The sequence below is a fragment of the Otolemur garnettii genome, unplaced genomic scaffold (assembly GCF_000181295.1).
Source record: "Otolemur garnettii isolate 467f Iridium unplaced genomic scaffold, OtoGar3 scaffold00020, whole genome shotgun sequence".
NCBI classification, from domain to species: Eukaryota; Metazoa; Chordata; class Mammalia; order Primates; family Galagidae; genus Otolemur; species Otolemur garnettii.
In genome coordinates, this window is record NW_003852415.1 from 14,692,949 (window position 1) to 14,700,444 (window position 7,496).

Genomic DNA, 7,496 nt, shown 5'->3' on the forward strand with positions numbered 1-7,496 from the left:
AAGGTCAATGGATATTTGGAATACATAAGACACTAAAATCAGACACTCTGATGACACAGAACACTTTCTAAAGTTGTGCTTTAGAGTAATGGTTTGCATCATATGATTGATTTCTCTCATTCCAATAAAATCATTAGTCAAAAAAATAATCCCATATGCTTGGGCGGCGCCTATGGCTCAGTGAGAAGGGCACCAGCCCCATATACCGAGGGTGGCAGGTTCAAACCTGGCCCTGGCCAAACTGCAACAAAAAAATAGCCGGGCATTGTGGTGGGTGCCTGTAGTACCAGCTACTCGGGAGGCTGAGGCAACAGAATCACCTAAGCCCAAGAGCTGGAGGTTGCTGTAAGCTGTGATGCCACGACACTCTATCGAGGGCAACAAAGTGAGACTCTGTCTCTAAAAAAATTAAAAAAATAATCCCATATGCCATAAGGCACTATGAGAAGAATCTACTCAAGTAAATTCTCAAGTTCAGTAAGGAAGCTCATGCCTATAATCCTAGTATTCTGGGAGGCCAAGGTGGGTGGACTGCTTGAGCTGAGGAGTTTGAGACCAGCCTCAGCAAGAGTGAGACCCTCTATCTCCACTAAAAATAGAAAAACTAATCAATTTGGCAAGCATCTGTAGTCCCAGCTACACAGCCTCCTGAAGGCTGAAGCAAGAGGAACTCTAGGTTTCTGCCAGCTGTGATGCCAGGGCACTCTCTCCAGGCCAACAGAGTGAGACTGTGTCTCAAAAAAAACTTTCAAATCAGACTGCAGCTTTTCTAATTCTGCTCAAATTCCAAAGACTTTCACAGCCTCTCTCAAAACTCAGAATGAATAATCAGCAGAGAATTTCAACAACTTTGAGAGGATATTACTACAACAAATAGTAGTATTTTCCTAAGAGAAAAATTCATTTTTTCATTTTTTTTTTTTTTGTAGAGACAGAGTCTTACTTTATCATCCTCAGTAGAGAGCTGTGGCATCACACAGCTCACAGCAACCTCCAACTCCTGGGCTTAGACGATTCTCCTGCCTCAGCCTCCCAAGGAGCTGGAACTACAGGCGCCCGCCACAATGCCCGGCTATTTTTTTGTGGCAGTTTGGCTGGGGCCAGGTTTGAACTCGCCACCCTGGGTATATGGGGCCGGCGCCCTACGGACTGAGCCACAGGTGCCACTCCATTTTCTCACTTTTAAAAGTAACTTTCTGTAGTTCAAATATAGTGAATTTAGAAAAAAGTTAATAATCTAGGTTAACTAAATTAGATACAAGTCTATGCACATTTGTTTTCAATTTCTTTCATATAAAATCTCAGACATTTATAAAAACATGAAGGCCAAAAGAAACCAAAACCACACACCTAAACATCCAGGTCAATAAAATACTACTGACATAGTGGAAGCCCCTGGATATAGCGTTATAATGGTAATATTGTATGTAGCCCTGATAATCGCCTTTGTGGAAGTGAAATAGTATTCAATTAGGAAGAATAAAGATTCCCCCCCTCCCCAATTTGGGCAGTAGCAAAGCTTATTGGCTAAAGCTACTTGCTACGAAAATTTCAGGTTTGCTTGGTAGGAAAACAGTGCAAGAACCCAAAAGATCAAAATATTTCTTGGTATGTATCATACATGCTCTATACACAAACTAGAAATAGGTGTTACCCTACTCAGGTTGTTTACATAGTGCAGAGCAAAGCTTTTAAGAAAAAGTCTGATGGCTCGGCACCTGTGGCTCAAGCGGCTAAGGCACCAACCACATACACCTGAGCTGGCTGTTCGAATCCAGCCCAGGCCTGCCAAACAACAATGACGGCTTCAACCAAAAAAAAAAAAAGCCAGGCGTTGTGACAATTGTCTGTAGTCCCAGCTACTTGGGAGGCAGAGGGAGGAGAATCGCTTGAGTGCAGGAATTGGAGGTTGCTGTGAGCTGCGATGCCATAGCACTCTACTGAGGGCGACAGCTTGAGGCTCTGTCCCCAAAAAAAAATTTTTTTAATTAAATGATAGCTGTGTACATTAATGTAAACATGGGGGAAGATCAAAAATCACATTACAATAAAGATATTTGTATCAGAGTGTTTATTGCAGCCCAATTCATAATTGCCAGGTCATGGAAGAAGCTCGAATGTCCCCAGAATTTCTAACCATGACTGTTAAATGCTGGAAATAGTAGAATAGTCTCTCCATGGGCGAAAGATTTTCTAGGGACTCTGCTTGTTTCCTCCCAAAGCACTCTGTTCTTCTTTTTAAAAAAATTAGACTCATATCCACAGCTATATAAAGTCACTTGTCCCTGAGACTAAGAACCTCTAACAAGGGATGGCAACTTGTCTAGACCTCTTGCCTAACAGAAGGAAAGGAATGCCTGTGGGTACTTTTCACCCTGTAGTTATTGAGCACATTCCACTCCTGGTATCTGGAGTACAAAAATAAATAAATCACAGTTCAGCAAACTAACTCTACAGGTCTACAGACCTGGTGCATGAGGAAGAAGGACCCAGGGAAAAGAAACCAAAATAGGAAAAATGAAAAGACAGGTGAGGCAAGCAAAAAAAAAAAAAAAGTTGGGTGTGGTGGCACATGCCTGTAATCCTAGTGACCCAGCAGGCTGAGATGGGAGGCTCCTCTGAGCCCAGGAATTCGAGTCCAGCCTGAGCAATAAATTCAAGTAAGCAGCAGGACGGGTCACTGAGGCCAAACGTTCTGATTTACTTTCTCTTTCTTGAGCTGTTCCATATCAGTTTCTCTCCAAGGCTCTTCCTTCTTCTATTCCACCCTGAGGGGTATGAACAGTCTCCGCATACCCTCTCCTGGCTTTGATTACCCTAGCGGAATGATTCCCAAATCTCTTCCCTCTAGCCTGGATCTCCTGCTTCAACTCCTGACCAGCATATCCATCTGTGTCTTCATCTTCTCCGAACAGCACCACAAACTCCATACTTATTTCCAAACTGAACTAAATGCGTGATTTGCCTTGCTCCAATATTTCTGCTTTTCCTTTTACATTTCCTCTCTCAGCTAAAGCCCCCATCTACCGAAAACCTGAGAGTTAACCTGGATCCATGCTAACCTTCCTAAGTCCTGAATAGCCCCAGATTCCAACCACTTCTCTCCATCCCATTCAAATCCAGGTGGCCACCACCTAACTACTCCCTTTTAATCTTTCTCCAGAGGGCTTTCATTTTGAGAAAGACTCTCTTTTCTCTTTGCTCACGCCTATAATCCCTAGTGCTCTGGGAAGCTGAAGAGGGTGGATAGCTTAAGCTCAGCGGTTTATTTTATTTATTTATTTATTTGAGACAGAGCCTCAAGCTGTCACCCTGGGTAGAATGCCGCAGTGTCACAGCTCACAGCTACCTCCAACTCCTGGGCTTAAGCAATTCTCTTGCCTCAGCCTCCCAACGAGCTGGGACTACAGGTGCCCACCACAACACTCGGCTATTTTTTGGTTGTAGTTGTCACTGTTTGGCAGGCCTGGGCTGGATTCAAACCCACGCCTTAGCCTCTTGAGCTACAGGCACTGAGCCAGCTCAACAGTTTAAAACCAGGCTGAGCAGAGTGAGACCCTATCTCTACTAAAATAGAAAAATTAGCTGGGGCCGGGCATGGTGGTCTCACGTCTGTAATTCTAGAACTGTGGGAGGCCGAGGTGGGTAAATTGCTTGAACTCAGGAACTCAAGACCAGCCTGAAAAAGAGTGAGACCCCATCTTCAAAAAACAACCTGGTGTTGTGGCGGGCACCTATAGTCCCAGCTACTTGGAAGGTTGAGGCATGAGGATGGAGCTACAATGACACTGCAGCACTCAACCCCAGGGCAGCAGAGTGAGACTCTGTCTCCAAAAAAAATCACCAAGGCACTCTTTTCACCATTTAAACCAGTGATTTTCAACGTGTGTGCCATAAGAGGATCTTAGGTGTCCTGCAAAAATTTTTAAAGATCATTTATTAAATTACTTTAGAAAGAAGTTCAAGGCTCGGTGCCTGTGGCTTAAGTGGCTAAGGCGCCATCCACATACATACACCTAAGGTGGTGGGTTCAAATCCAGCCCAGGCCAGCCAAACAACAATGATGGCTGCAACCAAAAAATAGCTGGCATTGTGGTAGGCACCTATAGTCCCAGCTACTTGGGAGGTGGAGGCAGGAGACTCGCTTGAGCCCAGGAGTTGGAGGTTGCTGTGAGCTGTGATGCCACAGCACTCTACCCAGGGGGACAGCTTGAGGCTCTGTCTCAAAAAAAAAAAAAAGAAAGAAAGAAGTTTAAAACGCAGTCCGTACATTCTTTTACTTTTTTTTTTTTTTTTGGATCAACATAATTTAATTGTGCTGTGGAAGTTTAAATATAAGTTCAAGTGTGCCGTGAGATAAAAAAGGTTGAAAAACGCCGATTTAAACCCTTCACTATCTTCCTTGCTACGCTTAGGATGAGTTCAAATTCTTAACAAAAACCCCTGCATGACATGGCTGAGTACCTTAACCTTTCCTCCCTGCACATCAGGCTTCAAGCAGACCAGCTGCCTCTGCATCTTCCACCTCATGCATACTTCCTTGGATACTTTTCCAGCCCCTGATAGGACACCTCTGCCCCCAGTTCAGACATCACTTTCCCTGGGAAACAATTCTTTGGCTGCCCAGCCCTCTAGCCTCTAACACATCCTCTACTTCCCTTAACAAAGCATGTATCAAGCGTCTTTCCTTATTGGTAAGAACACTAGAGTGAGCTCCTAATATGTATGGGCTTGGCACTTATAGGTCTTCTATATTCAGTGACCAGACAATTGTATGCTTACCAGGGGTAAAGTTCATTATTCCTGACTGTTTAAGTGGAAGAGCCAGTTTCCTAACTTTCTTACCATAAAACCAGGTAGACAAAGGGCAAGGAGGGTCCTAAGTTTAATTAAAGCCCTTTTCTCACAGGCCTTACATAACGTTTTAAATTTTAAGACATTATTAACATGAGGAATGGAAGAAAATATTTCCAAACTACACAAGGAACTAATAGCCAGAATTTACAAGAAACTCAAACAACTCAACAACAAAATACCCCATTAAAGTGAGGGCAAGGTATATAAATAGACATTTTCCAAAAGTCACACAAATGACCAATATGCATATGAAAACATGCTCAACATCATTAATCAGAGAAATCAAATGAGAAGCACAATAAGACATCATCTTATGCTGTCAGAATGGCTTGTTTTTTGTTTTTTAGACAGGGTCTTGCTCTGTCAACCAGGCTGGAATGCACTGGTGCTATCATAGCTCATTGCAACTGGCCTGAAGGGATCCTTATGCCTGGACCTCCCTAAGTGCTGGGATTACAGGTGTAAGCCACCTTGCCCAGCCAGACTGGCTATTATTAAAAAGTCAAACAATAACAGATTATGAGAGAATGGGTACCTGTCCCCCTGGGTAGAGTGCTGTGGCATCACAGCTCACAGCAACCTCCAACTCCTGGGCTCAAGCGAGTCTCCTGCCTCCACCTCCCAAGAGAATGATTATACACCACTGCTGGGAATATATATTAGTACAACTTCTACTGAAAACAGTAAGGAGAGGGTGGCGCTTGTGGCTCAAAGGAGTAGGGCGCCAGCCCCATATGCCGGAGGTGGCAGATTCAAACCCAGCCCCAGCCATAAACTGCAAAAAAAAAAAAAAAGAAAAGAAAAGAAAACAGTAAGGAGATTTCTGAAAGAACTAAAAATAGACCTAACATTCTATCCAGCAATCCCACTACTAGATATCTACCCAAAGGAAAAGAAATTATACCAGAAAGATACCTGTGCTCATGTTTACTGCAGTACTTTTAACAATAGTAAAGATATGGAATCAATCTAAGTGGTCATCAATGGATGACCGGATAAGGAAAATGTATATATACACAATGGACTACTGTTCAGCCATAAAACAAACAAACAAACAAACAAAAACGTCTTTTGCAGCAACATGGATGGAACTGGAGGTCATTATCTTTTTTTTTTTTTTTTTTTGGAGACAGAGTCTCAGTGTCTCAGTAAATTGCCCTCAGTAGAGTGCCATGGTGTCACAGCTCACAGCAGCCTCCAATTCCTAGGCTTAGGTGATTCTCTTGCCTCAGCCTCCCAAGTAGCTGGGACTACAGGCGCCTGACACAACATCCGGCTATTTTTTTGATGCAGTTTGGCTGGGACCAGGCCAGGTTTGAACCTGCCACAGTCAGTATATGGAACCAGTGCCCTACCCACTGAGCACAGGCGCCACCCAACAGCCGGCTATTTATTTTATTTTATTTTTATTTTTATTTATTTATTTTTTTTGAGACCGAGCCTCAATCTATCCCCCCTGGGTAGAGTGCTGTGGCATCACAGCTCACAGCAACCTCCAACTCCTGGGCTCAAGCAAGTCTCCTGCCTCCACCTCCCAAGTAGCTGGGACCACAGGCGCCCGCCACAATGCCTGGCCATTTTTTGGTTGCAGCCATCATTGTTTGGTGGGCCTGGGCTGGATTTGAACCCACCACCTTAGGTGTATGTGGCTGGTGCCTTAGCCACTTGAGCCACAGGCGCCAAGCCCCAGCTATTTATTTTGTCAGAGTTATCACTGTTGTTCAGCAGGCCCAGGCCAGCCTCAAACCCACCAGCCCTGGTGTATATGGCTGGCACCCTAACCACTGAGCTACGGGTGCCGAGCCTGGAGGTCATTATCTTAACCGAAACAACTCAAAAACATAAAGCTAAATACCACATGTTCTCTCCTATTATTTAGTGGGAGCTAAATAATGTGTACACATGGACATAGAGTGTGGAATACAGACATCTGAGAAATTACTTAATGGGTACAATATACGTGATCTAGATGATGGATATACTAAAAACCACACTTAACCACTATGCAATATAACCACATTACAAAATTGCATTTATACCCCTTAAAATTATAAATAAAACTTTTAAATAAAACATTACATGGATGTAATGTATGTATGAGGCTTCCACAACTTCCTACCAAATAGATTAGGAGTTTCCCTTGGCAAACCTTCCTTTGAGTACACTCAACAAACTAGTTATTACAGATTATGGCTGTAATTATTAAATTAAATCCTGCAACCAAACTGAGAATTAGACACCATGGTTATTCCCATCAGTTAGATGGGGAGCTCAGAGATATCAAATAACTTGCCCAAGGTTACCCAACCAGTTGATGAGTAATTCAATTCAAACTCAGGAAAGATGTTTCTGGATTCTTGGCCTCGGCTGTGGAAAACAAATCATTTTTTTGTTTTGTTTTGTTTTAAGTCAATGAATGTTGAAAGAATGAAATCAGTAAATGGTACCAGAAATCAGAATGACCCATTTGGAGTTACATTGAAAATGGAAACTTGGGCTCAGCGCCTGTGGCTCAAGTGGCTAAGGCACCAGCCACATACACCTAAGGTGGCAGGTTCCAATCTAGCCTGGGCCTGCCAAAACAACGACAGGGGCGTTGTGGCAGGCGCCAGTGGTCCCAGCTACTTAGGAGGCAGAGG

The 7,496-nt window shown here is 43.5% G+C and overlaps 1 protein-coding gene across 1 annotated transcript in view; it reads right to left on the reverse strand.

Annotated features, from left to right (window-relative positions):
- PTPN21 (protein tyrosine phosphatase, non-receptor type 21) overlaps positions 1 to 7,496 on the reverse strand; it is an 84,454-nt gene that overhangs the window by 72,228 nt on the left and 4,730 nt on the right. The window lies entirely within an intron of this gene.